Source organism: Pollicipes pollicipes, unplaced genomic scaffold (genome assembly GCF_011947565.3).
Source record: "Pollicipes pollicipes isolate AB1234 unplaced genomic scaffold, Ppol_2.1 Scaffold_6686;HRSCAF=7923_pilon_pilon_pilon, whole genome shotgun sequence".
NCBI classification, from domain to species: Eukaryota; Metazoa; Arthropoda; class Thecostraca; order Pollicipedomorpha; family Pollicipedidae; genus Pollicipes; species Pollicipes pollicipes.
Genome location: NW_023596921.1, coordinates 15,801,359 through 15,817,420, shown reverse-complemented (window position 1 = coordinate 15,817,420; position 16,062 = coordinate 15,801,359). Strand labels below are relative to the sequence as shown.

At 47.9% G+C, this 16,062-nt stretch overlaps 1 long non-coding RNA gene across 1 annotated transcript; it reads left to right on the top strand.

Annotated features, from left to right (window-relative positions):
- The first annotated feature begins 1,555 nt into the window (after window positions 1–1,555).
- On the top strand, window positions 1,556–3,323 carry LOC119108715 (uncharacterized). Its single transcript, XR_005095341.1, has 2 exons — window positions 1,556–1,621; window positions 2,889–3,323. It is a non-coding gene; the product is annotated as an uncharacterized LOC119108715 (long non-coding RNA).
- The last annotated feature ends 12,739 nt before the right edge of the window (window positions 3,324–16,062 follow it).

Sequence of the window (16,062 nt, the reverse complement as noted above, 5' to 3'; positions counted from 1 at the left end):
CGTATCGACAAGAGTGCACCGGCAGCATGAAAACAGCATGCAACTGCGATCGGAGAGGAGGTGACACTTAATTCGTCAAATGTATTTCGGAAAATGCAATAACTTGCGAAGGACATCGTTGCAAATGATCCGACAGCTGTAGAGCCTCAGCTACCTCGGCTTGTTTTTGTCAGAGCAGCGAGTTAAGCCAGCGACTGCAATCCTGGACGCGTTCTGTAGCATCGGCCACCCAGTCGGGAATGTTCACCGTGCTGTACCGGCGTCAAACACCGCCGGCCGCCGTCCTCCGGACATCCGCCAATTAATTCATAATCAGTCAGTGATTGCAGGCGATGTAAATCGGGCTGAGCGCCCCCGGCACGCCGCCACTGATGGTTCTCTGGGAGCTGAAGCATGGCGGGGTAACTGTACCAGACAACGCCGCCGGCCGGCTACAGACCCGTGTGACAAACTGAGGCTTGAGCACAGTAGGGTGATGTCAGTCGCCGACGGCGGAGAAATGGTGCCGGGTGTCTCGCGGGCGAGAGAAAAATGAGTCTTTGTTGCTTCCAGGCGTGGGACTGTAGCACTCACAACACACACACACACACACACACACGCACACACACACACACACACACACACACACACACACACACACACACACACACACACACACACACACACACACACACACACACACACACACACACACACACACACACACACACACACACACACACACACACACACACACACACACAACACACACACACACACACACACACACACACACACACACACACACACACGCTCACTCTTCTCTCTCCTCTCTCTCTCCCTCTCTCTCTCTCTCTCTCTCTCTCTCTCTCTCTCTCTCTCTCTCTCTCTCTCTCTCTCTCTCTCTCTCTCTCTCTCTCTCTCTCTCTCTCTCTCTCTCTCTCTCTCCTCTCTCTCTCTCTCTCTCTCTCTCTCTCTCTCTCTCTCTCTCTCTCTCTCTCTCTCTCTCTCTCTCTCTCTCTCTCTCTCTCTCTCTCTCTCTCTCTCTCTCTCTCTCTCTCACTCTCTTTCTCGGTCTATAACTCACATCTGTTATCGCTTTGCTCGTCCCACATTGCAAGAGGCATATTGTTTATCATGATTCATCGAACATTCGAATGCACACGGGTCTGAACGACACGCCTGTATAAAACTCGTGACACCGGCGTAACATGCACAAACGTTTGTGAGAAGTGTAAGCAGTCATTGATGACATTTCACGCAACAATTTTCTCTTTGACTCCATGCACACAACGAGGTTCACAAATATCCGTTTGCGCATATGCCTGACCGGCACCTGTTGATTCTCGACCTTGTGCTCTGTGGGTCACAGTGTCTTTCTTACATTCGGCAGCGGCTAGGGCTGCCGATCAGCCGGCACCACGGAACGGTGTGGTGCCTTCGTGCCATCCAGCCAGGCAGTTGGCCTTGGAAGTCGCCTGCCGACCAAACCACGATGACAGAGTTACCAGGATGTTGGCAGACTGCGCAGTGCGGCCTGCGGTAACAAAATCCGTCTGCGGGCCGCCAGCAGCCGCCCGTGACTACGGGTCAGTCGGCCACCATGATCGCGTTCGCGTGCGCCATCTGCCTCCTCCTGCAGGTGAGCTGGACCCAGCTGAGGACCCCTCGAGCAGTGCGTGCTGATTCGGTCACAGAATCCCTTCATTACCAGCGTCGGCTCAGAATACTCCACTACCAGCGTCCTGTGGTCTTCATAGCGCTTTGGGACCTCGGAGTATCCCACATCGCGTGATACATGACCGTTTTAGACAGGTAACACCGGACGTTGGCTGCGTAGTACTCACTTATTAACACATGTTTGACAAGATCAAATGAGCAAAAGCCGTGGTCGGCGGAATATTTGATGACTTCTGGCCATATTGTATAATTACGATTGTTTTTCTTTAAATATCACATAGATGGGCACTGCGGTCACGGGAGTCATGCATAAAATGTATTGTTTTCGTCTTTGGGGCTTTATGACGCACCCAGCAGCTGAGGCTAGTGGCACCGTATTCCCCTCACCCTGCCCGGAAAGGCGGGCACCGCTGTGATTTGAACCCCGTATCCTTGGTTCTTCAACCGCACAGCTTAACTACCTCACTACCGACCCCTCCCCAACAGGACATCTCAGAGGTGGCCTTAGATTTGTGCGTTTCAACAGCTAAGAACACTTTTATAAGCTGGGAGACATATAGAAGTTGAATGTATATTTGTTTGCGGAAGATTAGGCTTCTTTTCAGGGACACCTCAGACATCACGTATGTTGTGAAATTACGTAAGCTGTGATTTGCATTTGTAAGGAACATCATGCATATAGATGAGACCATAGTAATAGGCTCATGCCTGGTAGAATTTATAGGGGATTGGAGAGATGGATGTGACATTTCGTCTATAAGCCTTTATCGAAACGACTCAAGTTTTTATTTATTTAGCAATTCATTTATTCGTTTCGATAAAGGCATGTAACGGCAATGTTACATATTTTCTCTGTCTTCCTGTTAATTATACGAGGAATCAGGCCAGTGATACCGTCTCATCAATCATGTGAAATAGTTTTATGGTGTCACGTTGCACTTGCCTAGGACGCCGATAGATGGCAGTGTACGATACCGTTTCGTACGTTTGTTTAATCATTTGTCAGGCTTCAGCCCTGCTGACGAGGCATCTAGAACACACCATGTATTGTTGATCGCTTGCAATAATGACCACGTCCATAATAAGACGTTATTTCCTTACATATTTCCTTACATTTCCTTACCTTACTTACGGTCTTAATGAGGCATTATTTCCTGCGCGTCGTGCAGCGGACAATGTCGAAGCACTGACGGCTGAGACGCCTGACAGATCTGTTCCGTGCATTCCAGGTGTTGGGCCGGACGTGTGGCGCGCCGCCACCCGGGGGGGCCGACCTGGACTCGGCCGCGACTCCGGCTCTGAAGCGACCGCCACCCTGGGGGCCTGGCGGGGTGGTGCCACTCCGCTGCCCACCCGGTCTGCTTCCCTGCGGCCCCCACTGCTGTGTCGCTATCCCGCGCAGCGTCACCTGCCCCCACGGGACCGAGGTGACCGGACTATGCTTGACTTTCGATTGAGCCGCGGGACCCTCGCAGAGCCCAGGAGCGGCGGGGTGGCAGTCGAGGCAGCGGCGCAGAAAATGCCGCAAACGCTCACGCCTGGTGGTGCGTGCAAGGCGCCGGTCCAATGCGGGAACGACGCACTAGGGCCGCAGTGCATGCGCAAAGACGTCTAACTACGGCGCTAGCTTACAGATGGTCGTGAAGAATACACGAGTATCCACATCTCGCGTCTTCGTCAGTCGGTTTTACCAGGCTCGTCACGATGGGCCCTCTCAGGCTCATGGCTCCCGATTGTCGTTGGCCGCGGCGGCTGCCTGCACATGCCCGGATGCGTCGGTACTTTTTGGAAAGCTTACTCCATTAACCTATGAACTGGAAATGATATGGTTCATATAGTCAGCAGAACCTTAATAGCGATATTAGTGCTAGGACAAGCTAGTGCCACTAGTCGCATTCCTGAGGTACATTCCTGTGAACAACGTTGGCTATCCAACCAAGCATCAAAGAGGAAACGGCTGTATAGAATGAGGTGTGGTCGCTTTAATCGGACTGCGGGAATTCTCCAACGCGTTCTGCTGCTTTTGCAATGTCTAGAAAAGGGGTAAGGCATATGTCCCTCAGTGAAATAGCATAATAATGATCAGGACGAATATTTCCCGTCGGCTTGGTAATGCCTGTTTCAAAACGGGTACATGAAATGTGTACTTTGTATGAAATGCCGAGCTTTGTTTCAAGATATGCCCGATTACGCGAACCGCAAACGGCGGGTATAGGGCGGGGATTACCACCACTACTTTGCACATTTTTTAAGTAATGCATTTGTTTTTTCACCCTGCACAGATGTGCAGTATGCGCACGTGCTAGAGACGCAACTGTTCAACCCGCCAACCCGCCGACCCGCTGACAACAGCGAGTGCTAGTTAAGGGCCGCAATCAAGCTTGCGCCGGTTATAATTGATATATGCGGCTCGCTTTCTTAGCAACGTTGCTTAACCAGTGTGCTCCTCGGGTACAGTAGATACAGCTTAATATTTATAGAACTCCAAACTCACCTTGTCAAAAAGCCAGGAACTCAAGGCCTTCCGTTCCAATAAGGAACTATATACACATATATATATATATATATATATATATATATATATATATATATATATATATAATTCACCACTACCATGTCATATCGTATCACAACTTAGACAGATATCAAGACGCATGCCTCCACAGGATTGGCTGTGAGACAGTTACACTTTTTGCTTTTGGGAAGCGATGATTGACTTGTCTTTTTCATGCGGTATAAATGGTATTGAGTATTTGTGGAAGCCGTCTGCTTTGTCTGAGTCACGGACACGCTCATGCCGGACCATATACCGAGTCTGGCACATTTTTGAACTCCATCAAACGATTTCGACACCATTAACCCTCGGCTTGGTTTGCCCTTTTTCATAACGTGGATTGATAGGGGAGGGGGGGGGGGGCTGATACGACCCCTTAACATTGCCAGATCAATGGAGGAAGAGCCTAGCAAAAAAAAAAACACCAATGGATTGTCTTCAACCACATTCAGCGATTGATATCAGTTTTGACGCTGTTAGATCCATAGGTGACCCCATTATTGCAGGTAAAAGGACAAACTATGCAGAAAATCGCACTTTTTCAGCTTTACACACCATACTTAAGAGACCATATCTTGTGATGGCACAAGACTTAACAGACGTGTTTGTTGTTAAATTCAGGGTACAGTTGTGTTGATGTTTGGGTGTTTTGAGCCTTTAAGTATTGTATATGGCTCAGTTAATGTAACAAGTTCCTTCTCGGCAGCGCATAAGTCTGCAATAATGGCAAAAAAGAAGTGGTTTCAGTGATTTCTTATCATTAATTTTTTTGACATGCAAAAAAAAATTATTAATGACATGCAAAAAATGAGTGTGAGAGATCCCTGACTGAAGAGACTGAAGAACACCAAAACAACGTTCTCTCTCAGAATAAACCTCGTACGAACACTTCCCATCACATCAATACCAATACAAGTCACTGGCGCACACCACTAGTGATCACAAGCATTTCGAGCCCCCGATTCATACTCATGCATCAAATAAGTGTGATCTCACGTTTGCACAGCTCGCGGGACTATCAAATCGCAGGCTTTCTCACAATTCCGCAGAGATCTTCAGTCACAACATCGAACTCCACCGTGACATCCCTTCGAAAGGAAGTCCTAATGACTGTACCACATGTTCATGGTAATGCGGCTCAAGAGGCTCTTCTTGTAAAACACAATTTCTTGTTCAAGATTTAAATTTGTCGCATCATATGTGTGAAATATTTAGAGAAATATGTATGTAAAATTACTGTAGCGTTTCCCTAATTTCATAATGACTCGCTAACTCAGAAACCCGTGAAAGATTTGTGCTCCGGTACACAAGGCGCCAACCGAGCTGTCTGTAAGGGATACGATAGTAGAAGAAAAAAACGCCAGCAGGAGAAAAAAGACAGATTTGCCATCGCGTCTTCTTTTTTATATCTTCTGGAGAGTGCCCATGTCTTGGGTGCCATACTTTTTTGCAGACAATGGGGCTCTTTTTTATAACACTGACCTGTGGCGTAGAAATAAGGAAAAATGAACCGTTCACGAGAAATGTCGCAGAACCCGAAATTGCTCACGCTTGTGTACGTGACACGCATTCGGCAGTAAAATCTTACTAACAGCCAATCATCTTCCGTGGACTGTACCACATGTGCCTTTGCGAATGTAGCAGTGGCCATGCTGTCTTGACCATAAACAAAAAACAGCCTGTAATATTACGGGATCTAATGACGTTTGTATGGTGTCATTAATCAGACGGAGATTTTTTAATGGGCTCTAAATAAGGCTTGTAACTGGCGGCGGGTAACTCAGGAATCAGAGCGTTTAGGGTCTTAAAAAGGGCATATCCGTAAACTGAATCTAAATGTCCTCAAGGTGGCTATTTCAGTTCAAAACACCATGCAAATGTAGAGCATTCCCGTTAATATGGTATGATGAGTTAACGGCTTCAGTTATCCGGTCGATTTCTTACGCTGCAGAGGCAGCGCAGAAAGCACGGGGAGCAAATTCAAAAACTGAAATACAATGACTATTCAATAACTTGGCAGACAGTGGAGTGTGCCCACAAATGACCCACAAACCTTTTCTCCACACAACAGTGCTGAAAAGCAGCTAGGCCACTAAAACATTTTCTTCCCTGTTAGTGTTGTAATGTGTGCAACTTCACCGCAATCGAAATGTCGTAACTAGATTGTTAAATAGAACTCTAAATGGTGAGAGCGTTTCATTCTCCTTTAATGAATGGCAGGCATGAAGATGAGTTCCCCACCCTCGTGGGCAAGTATATGCTTTACTGACCTCTGTGGGTCATGACCCTCATAGGATGAGACTTAGGTAATGTTAAATTCGTTTCATGGTCTTTTACCCTGTCTTGCAGCTGCTTCATTCACGACTGATGTTTTTCAAGGTGCTTAAGAGCTTGGTATTATGTTTGCTTTTTGTGTCTATGTTGTCTTCCAAATGTTTCGATCAGTAGTTCAGGGAATTGCCTAACCTACAAGTGATCTAAGCTACCGTTTTGAATTAAATTGAACTGCACAATTTAACGGAGACTCATCTACGACCGCATCGATGTAGATACGTTTCTAATCTATGGTACATAAATGTGAAAATCGTCCATATCACGGTCGGTGGCGCAGACCGTCTTTTGACCGGTCTTAGGTCACTCGCCTCGATTGTGCTTCGCTCAGAACAGCCGCCAGATTTAGGTCACCCGTCCCCATCGTCTTTCGCTTAGAACTGCAGCCAGATTTTGTCAATCGCCCCGATGGTGTTTCGTTCAGAACTATTGCCACTCATGCCGATTGTGCTTCGCTCAGAACTGTCACCGCTCATTCCGATGGTGCTTCGCTCAGATTTGGCACCACTCGTCCCATGGTTTTCGCTCAGAACTGCCTCCAGATTTAGCACCAATAGATTGGGGCTTCGTGACTTGGCATTAAGGAAGTGATACATGGAAAAGTGTTGCCATAGGTATTGGTTGCTTCACCCCAACAATTTAAAGCTTTTGACAGTATGCTGCAAGGGCGTATGGCGCACTCGTTTGCGGAAGTGCTGCCAAGGTATGTGCATAATTATATCCCTATTACTGCTATCCGAATGTAAGGACACCTTCCCAAGTTTAAATAGCTGATCAATGGATAACAAGACGTACACAAAATGTACCCCAATGCAATGGTGAGCAAAAACTGCACCATACGTCACCTACGGCCACTGTGCCAAATCGCCTGAGCAAAAGCTACCACGGATGTAAAAATGTGATCGTCGAATTGCCAAAGGAAAGTATTGTCGGGTTTATTCCAATCTATCTGTGAATTGGAGACAAAAACTACGCAAGTCCAGAACTGAGAGCCTCACATCGCTCGTAGAAAATGTCACTTTCACCCAATACCTTTAATATCTTTTAACATTTGTTCTTATATTTCACCAAATATCTTTTAGTATTTTGACATCCGGCCTACGGTACTGCATCGTTGAGCTGTTACTGATTTGCGTCACTGTCACGGCCCCAATCGTCGTCGAGTGGTTAGTGTATACTCTCAGCAACGTACTTCTCCCATATCTTTCAACAAAAGGCACATAGTGCGAACTAAAGACAGTTGTTCAAGGCTGCCGTCAACAATGTACGGGAAAAGAAGCGGGTATGGCTCGCCCGGAGTCCTTAAATCACCATCTTCCGAGCCCCACTGGGGAGGGTGCAGAATAGAGACGAGGCGAGCCCACAAAACAGCCGCAACAGCGGCTGCTTCCCAGACGAGCCCGCTGCCTGTAATTCCAGCGATGGCCATTATCGCTCCCAGAGGCCACGTTGGAACAAACCCAATCCTACTCTCCCGCCGCCAAATTTGGCCGCGATCGTCAGCCGAGCGTTACCATGGCGTGCAGCCGAAAAGAAGCTATTGTGGTTGCGAATGTGGGTTTTGCAGTCCTTCTAATGATCCCGCGGGGTAACAACGTCGTACTATGTCCGACAGTCAGCGCGACGCTAGCAGCCACACCTACATGTCAGAGCGCGGGTGCGATGGCTAGCGTTTCTGCGAAGTGCTGTCATATACAGTGCAGCAGTCCAGAGAGCTGCAACACAGCTGGCGCAGCGGTGCTCTTCCGTACTCAAGGTCTTAGAACAGAAGGTAAAACCGTCGGGCCAAATTCCGCTGCTTCGACCGATGACGTCATAAGTGCAATTGGCACGTGATGGTCAACGTCGGATACATACCCATCGTAGTTTGCTTGGCTTTTTTAAACGATTCTGGGACTGGGTGCCTTTGAATGTTGTTGGTTGGAAAATAACAGCACTTGTTCTTCTCCCAACAGCCCATAATATCGGATCCAAAGGTCACTGATCATTAATTGGCTGGCATACCAGCCGAGCGCCTTGGGCTGGAAGGCCGGGAGACAAAACTCTCACGAAGTCTTTCTGGAAACGCATTGCCCAATTTGGAAACATATGTGCAAACGGGAGGAGATAATGGGCGCATCTTAAAAGAACCAGCAATTAGAAATCATACTGACGTAAAAGGTCAGGGTCAGGTCAAAGTCCTGCAGACCCCTATTACATTACTGTTTACAGGGGCCGGGCCAACTGAAGCGTGTTTCATCTCTTCAGAAAGTATATGCTCTATGGCTAAATGAGGATGCTGTGTTACGAACATGTCGATGTAATAATGGGGTCAGGCCAAGGTCATGGCATAGGTCAGCGTGATAATTTGGTTTGTTCATGCGACCTATGATTAAACATATTTTCACATCCCATCGTGGTCGTGTTATGCACATTAAAGGTCAGCTACAATGTTTAGTCAATACACAGTCAAGATGCATGTCAGATGCCAAGAGGAAGTCGTACAAGATCAACATGACATACAGTAGGTTAGTCACGTTATACATGTTCCGGACTACTCATCCCGCAGGAATCCAATGTGATCACTTTTAATCTTGTATCGGGTCATCTTAGTGCCCGAAGAGATCAAAACCTGTCGTTTGTCACAACGTACTCTGACCTTTGCAAGGCATTCAGTGGCCATGGGCAGTAGGTTGTGTCATCGAGGGGGTGCATCTCTTGGAATCAGCTGAGACAGGGTTTTTCCTTGGCACACGGACTGATGATAGACATTCAGGTCTGTCGCACCGCACCAATGTTGATATTCGTGAGGCGGAAGTGGTTTTTCTTTGATAGGCCAAGAAAGCCATATTCGATTCGAGCGCCACCTGTTTCACGCACTGGGATCATCCTCCAACAAGCCTCAAAGCTGCCACTTTCCACACTACTGGTACTTGGGGATTAAATGTGAGATAAATATCATGAAGAGCACCAGCAAAACATTGCCAAACAGCTTTTAAGCTGACCTTTTAGAAAAGACCATTAATTTTTGGTAAAATCCAAAGCTGTGCAGTTATGACAATGCTCCAGCGGACAGGGTTAGGTCCAAGTTTGTTAATGCTAACACATCGTTGTGATGTTGAGCTGCAATTCATGTGCTTTTTGCGTGAGAGATATGGGTTTATTAGTTTAGTTTTGCCGTTACTAAAACTTTTCTTTCGAGCGATTACTTGCATAAGCATGCGAAAGGCCACGTGGTTGCGCACAAAACACTTCGTGATAGGCCAGCCGGCTCTGCTGTCCCGTCACCAACTGCCGACTACGGGAAAGCAGCGAGCTACATCAGGTGGCTGAATGAATCGAAGAGGAATCTCACTAATACCATCTTCAAGACCGTGACGGTAGAAATTAGGTCACTGTGTACCAACGAAGCGATCCCTGTTCACGATTTAAATACGTGACAAAGTTGATCGAGAGCGGTTGATATCATCCCAACAGAGCTATCACGAAGAGATAAAAAAGAGAGTGACACGGCAACACCGCCACCGCAAAATTCAACAAGCTTCTTGACGTCGCGAAATGCAAGTGCTAGCCTCAGCGTGGCTTTCCATGCCCAGTTGCCTGCACAGGGTATCAGGAGGAGGTTGCCACTAAGGACCAGTGCAGTCACCGGAAGCTTACCCTGGAGTCATATGACCGGGATACGACTGTGACTAGGGAGGCTCGCGAGGTGCGGAGGATGGCCAGGCAACTCCAGGGGCGTCGTGGCTCGGCCGCCATTGAGGCGGTGTCTGCTGCTGAACCTGAATCGCCTTCCCCGCTGGCTGCTGAGCCGGCACCGCCTGCTGAGCCAGCGCTAGCTGCTAGTGCTGACCCCGAGCCTGCTCCGGGACCAAGTGGTCTCAGCGCCGGCGAATCAGCCGAGAGCACGGATCCTTACACGGTTCCGTACATGGTGGAGGGTGGCGACGACGCCGACTGCTCATTCCGGTTGAGACCACTGTCACTGTACATCATAAGGTCAGCAATCTGACTAACATCGCTCTGGCAGTTGGCAGCAACGGTGGCTCAAACCGGTCCGCTGCTGCTATTGTCAACGCCTTTCAACAAGACAGGAGAGAGGGGCTGGCTACTTGGAATCAAGTATGGTAGATCTTAAGAAGATCTGCTGCGCAAGAGACAGAACAAGAAAGGAGGCAGCTCGTTAAAATTTTGAAGCAATGGACGAGTCAGGTTTGACCATGCTCTACTCTGACGGTCGCGAAGGCAGGAACTATATGGGCCACACGCAGCCACGCGAATGCCGTGAAAAAACACGTGGTTGTCATCACTGAGCCAGGCAGCCGCTACGTGACTCATTTTACGTCCGAGTTCGGCCGCACCCTGCATTTGTTCAACGAGCTACACTCTGTGAGCCCGCAGTGCGACGGTCACATCAATGTGCTCGGCTGCGATGGCACAGCCGTCAACACCGAAACGACAGGCGACGTGCTCCGGCTGTTTGAGCTGGCCACCGAGTCACCCGTACACTGGTTCATCTGCCAGCTGCACGGCAACGAGCTGAGACTCCACCATCCGCTGCCGAGCTTGGACGGCACGACAACGGGATCGAAATTTGTCTGGACCCATCGGTAAGACCTGTGCCGGAGAGGTCTGGGAGAGAGACGTTGTGGCACTCAAGCCTAGGTCGGGGCACGTGCCAAACCTGCCGGTCAACCTGATTCAGCAGCTGAGTACCAGCCATCAGCTGCTGTACCTTCTGGCCCGCGGCGTTCAAAACGGCTCTGTCCGAAACGTGACAGCCCAGCGGCGAATCGGACCATCGAACCATGTCAGGTAAATATGAAAGTACATTATCTTCGAATTTATAGCAATGAGTGTTTAAAGTTCATCAAGTATCGATTGATATTTCATGTGCACACTATTGAGCATTTGCCCATTATCATACCTTGTGCCGTAGTGTGCCACATCATTTGATGGTTGGTTCATGCTTACTAGCATATTTGTTGGTATGTATTCCATCACATTTAAGGACTCTGGATATCGGCATAATTACATACACTAAAGAAGCGCAATAATTTTTTGCATGAATAATGATAAGTTCGCAGGGAATTGTTCCAATATATTCGCTTTTGTTTTCAGATGGTTAACACTGGCCGCTCGCCTGCTCCTAGTTTACATCTCTACCGAAACCTCCAGCAGCGCTCTCAAGGACCTCGTCCAGTGCGTGGTCGGCCACTATATGCCGGTATGGTTCGCCATCCGGCAAAACAGCGGCTGGGACTTTGGGTTACGCAACTTGTTCCGGAGCATCGCGCTGCTCCGCGACCTGCCGCAGCACACACGGGCCACGGTACAGCAAGTCCTCCAGCGTAACGGGTGCTGGGTTTGTCCGGAACAGCTGCTGCTGGACATGGTGTGAGATGAGAACAGGTCCGCCAACAGGCGGTTCCGATCGTCGCGCCGCACGTGAGCAGCAAACCGAGCGTTTCCATCAGCTCAGGGTCTTCTCCATCTCAGCGGTAAACTTCGGGGCCGTGAAGTACACCGAACTGATTCCCTGGCACGGGCCAGTCACACAGACTCTGCTGCGAGGCCTCACCGACTGCGAGCTGCGGAACAAAGTGCAGGCACCGCTGGCCATCTCGCCCTACCTGCTTTACACTAAGAGTGCGACTCAACGCCGCACTGCCGAGGACGTCTGCGGCTGGAGCTGGAGCCTCGGTAAGATATGGAGCCCAGTTGCGAAGGTATTTCTGCTTTCGTGCGACCTCTGCCAACATGCGTTTTGGATTTCCAGTCTGTGAGCAGTCGCTGTTTGGGCCGGTGCATCGAACACGCAGGCTCGGCAACGAGCAAGATGAGCATGGGGTCACCCTCCCTCCCCTCCCTCTCTACGTCCGTGTTACAGGCTGCAGAGCTTGCTGTATGTATTAAGCTGCACACCAGACAATATATTCTGAGTCATATGCTATACATAGTTTTGTTTGCATTACGTGAGATGTCTTAGAGAAGTGAACATATAAAGCAATGCTAACCAGCATGCTCGTACAAGGAGCTTATACTCAACAGCCAATAAAGTTTCCACCAAATGACAATCAGTCAGGCAATGTCTGATCCGCATATTAGACCTTAGACCGGGACATACTCGTACGACAGCATAACGAGCGCTAGGTAGCATCGTTTCTATACGCAAAGGTATTCTGTGTCGCTTGCCGCCCACGGCTTAGTGTTACCTGCGGCGGCGCATGCCGCCCAGCATGGGGCGACTGCAACGCCGGGCGTCGATTTACGGTGATATTTCGATCGACTCGCGCTCCACGAATTTAAGTATTTGGGAAAAACTTTTGCTATGCCGTGTACTTTTGGACTCCTGCGCCAAAGAATTCCTTCATCTCACATGGACTTGTCACTGATGACACCACCTAATGGGCAGGTTAGAGACATTGATTTTGAGATAGCTGCGTAAATAGCTACCACTCGGGCCAATTCCTGTGTGAAATGCAGATTTCATAATTTTCAAAGGGGGTAGAAGTTTCAGTTTTCTGGCAATAGAGGAAAAGAAACTTTTTTATAACAATTAGATAATTTCCAGTTCACAGATCACCTTTATTTATGCATCAATAGAACACTTAAGCAAAATTTCATCAATGCCAAAGGCAGCCACATGATGTCCTTATTCTAAACATCACCAACAATGGGGCATAAGTAGAAGGTCTCATCACGGCATCCCTTTTCTAAACATCTCGCACATTTCTCACTATTGGTGGCGTGCGGCACAGATGATTGTCCAACATCTCTGCACAGAAACACGGTCCTTTCCCTGATCTTCTCACTGTAAGGACTGCAGATTCCCCTCTTTCCATGTATCACCCTTATGCACCTATCTCTGACAATTTCATCCTAGTCCCCGGCAGACTGAAGTAAAAAAAGTTGAGCGCCATGGTTGTAGCTTTTTCATTCTCATTTTTCAAGGAAAGGACTAGCTTGGATGATACCTTTGATATAATTGGACTCATACAGCATGTAGTTGAAGAGCTGCAATAACTCCATGTCTGATCACTTTCATGGAAATTATTTTTCCTTCATCACATAATGTTGCTTATGTGTGCTCGCATACCCAAGAAAGTTGATGTGATGATGACTTGATGATGATGAATGATGAGTTGATGTGACATGGGATCCAGCCCTCAACAACCATAATATGCAATCAAGTGGGATTGCAACCATACCCTGTCCATAAGTATTTGCAGCAGTGTAAGGCTGGCTAGCTGTCATTAATGCTTTTCTGATGTGTCATGGCTCAAAACGTTTTCAAACAAGAAAAGATAATATTTTCTTGTTCTTTTTGTAGTGCATGGAGCTAAAAACAGCACAAATAAGCAAACGTTTTACACCATTTTCATGCCGAACACACAAGTTATTGGGCGCTAATAGTAGAAACATGTGATTCAGAACTATAACATCAATTAGGATTGTCATTTCATATACTTAAATGGGGCCTGCCCCCGCACCTCTGACGTGAGCTTTATTATGACCACCAGCATATCATCGGGACCACCATGCATCATAATTGTCAACAACATATCAGCTTCAAACTGGACGTTACTTATCAACACCAACAGAATGCTGAGACCGATCAATGTCTTGCCAATTTTGATGTAAATGTCACAGATGCTAATCAATGTGGCCTTCACATAATAGTTTCTGGCTAAGAGTCATTCATCCTTAGCATTCACAACCAGAAATGACTATGCTGTTCTACTTACTATTGCTAGAAAAACACAAATGTCATCTTAACTAACTGTCCAACTTACTTGGGACCAAAACATGGCAGACCCAGCAAGGAAACAGCTGGCGGCTGCAACCTTCACCAACCATGCTGCTGAGACAAGAGAGCGAGTGAAGGAACGCTTAAATAGTTATCTCCAGAAAAGTAGAGGTTACTTATCCGAGTAGTGTCAGGTTTGACTGAAGAGACGCATCAGCTTCCAATACAACAATGATATGGTATATTTTGCACGACCAGGTTGCTGCAGTCTTTGCCAATACAGGTATAAAGGCACAACAAACACACAGGCATTGTGCAAGACAGCAAGCAAGGCACTCAGAACTCGCTGCAGCTAGCGGCCCAATGCCACCTTACAACAGAATCACAAGGAGAAGAGCTTACGTCTTCAACATTGTCACAGGTTACATATGGCTACCGTACACACAAACGGCATTGTGCATAACACACTCCCTTAGCTTTCGTGCACAATATACAAACGCTTTGAACACACCATAAATAAATCCAGCTCGCACAGGTACAACTCCAACCCCCCCCCCCCCCCCCCCCGCCACACACAAAACATCAGTAGGGTGAACGGAGCAAAATCGAACGGCACGCGACGACGAGGATCAAAGTTGGTGGAATCATTTCGTCTATTCCGCCTCACGCATTTGGGACTTATCTTAAATGAGCCCATGACAATACAGAGGGATGACAGGGTGCTTTTCCATACTGTGCGGTGGCTAATGGCTGTGATGACTGACGGCTGTGCGTACCACACCGGGCGTCGGGCCGCGTGTTCTGCCTGGTGGCTGGGCATGAGTGGGGTCTGAGTGTTAATGGCTCAGCGTGGACTCCCTTCGTTCGCCAGACGAGTGCCTTAGTCCGCGGGTCGGCTGCAGATCACCGCCATGATAAAATCCGGGCCAAGCCGAGTTTGGACGAGCCTCGCCGAAAGCACATCAAGCTAAATCCACTCATGCAAAGGTGCGCCCGATGTGCTCGCTCACGAGACATCTTTCCGGATGAATGTTTTTGCTTTGTTCCGAAAAGGATTTGTGCTCCTGTGAACGGCATCTGCCGAACCACCCATATTTTGGTGGGGACTTAACCTTTTCATAAGTTGTGTTGAATGACCAACTTCGTTTTTTCATCAGAGCTCCGCACCAAAAAATTATAGTCAGACTGAGTGAGCCCAGCATATACGACAGCAAAGTGACAGTTTATTAGAAGTTGTTACCAATTTAGGCACCGCTGCATTGAAATCACAACTGGGCATATCATTGCAACATAGCACCATCGTTGTTTTCATCAGGTTACGGTATGCACTCAACCTTGCGGTTTGTTTAGTGAGGCTGATTGTAGACGTAAAGATAAGGTCTCTAGCTTACCTTTCCATAAAAAAATGACAAGTGCACCGTATATCGGAGAGGGAATCAACTCTGGGCACTGGACTTGGCACTATCACAGAGGCACACATTTCCCTAAAATAAGTTTGTGGATTATCCATCTCATTTAAAGCTGCAGCATAAATTTGTACCACTGTCAAATCATTTCGGTACGAGCAAGCTCTTAAGGAAAAACCGTTCATATCTGACAAGGCGCGACCGCATTTGTCTATCCAAAATGACGAGCAGACTTAATTCACTTACTGGAGCTAGTTGCGTATCTCCTACAGTTGCAGACTCACGTAAACCATGTTATTTGTCGCACTATCGTTTCATCCGGAATCGATATGAACTTGGAAGAAAACTTTTCTCACATCGTGCTATGTCATCCGGCTGACTTG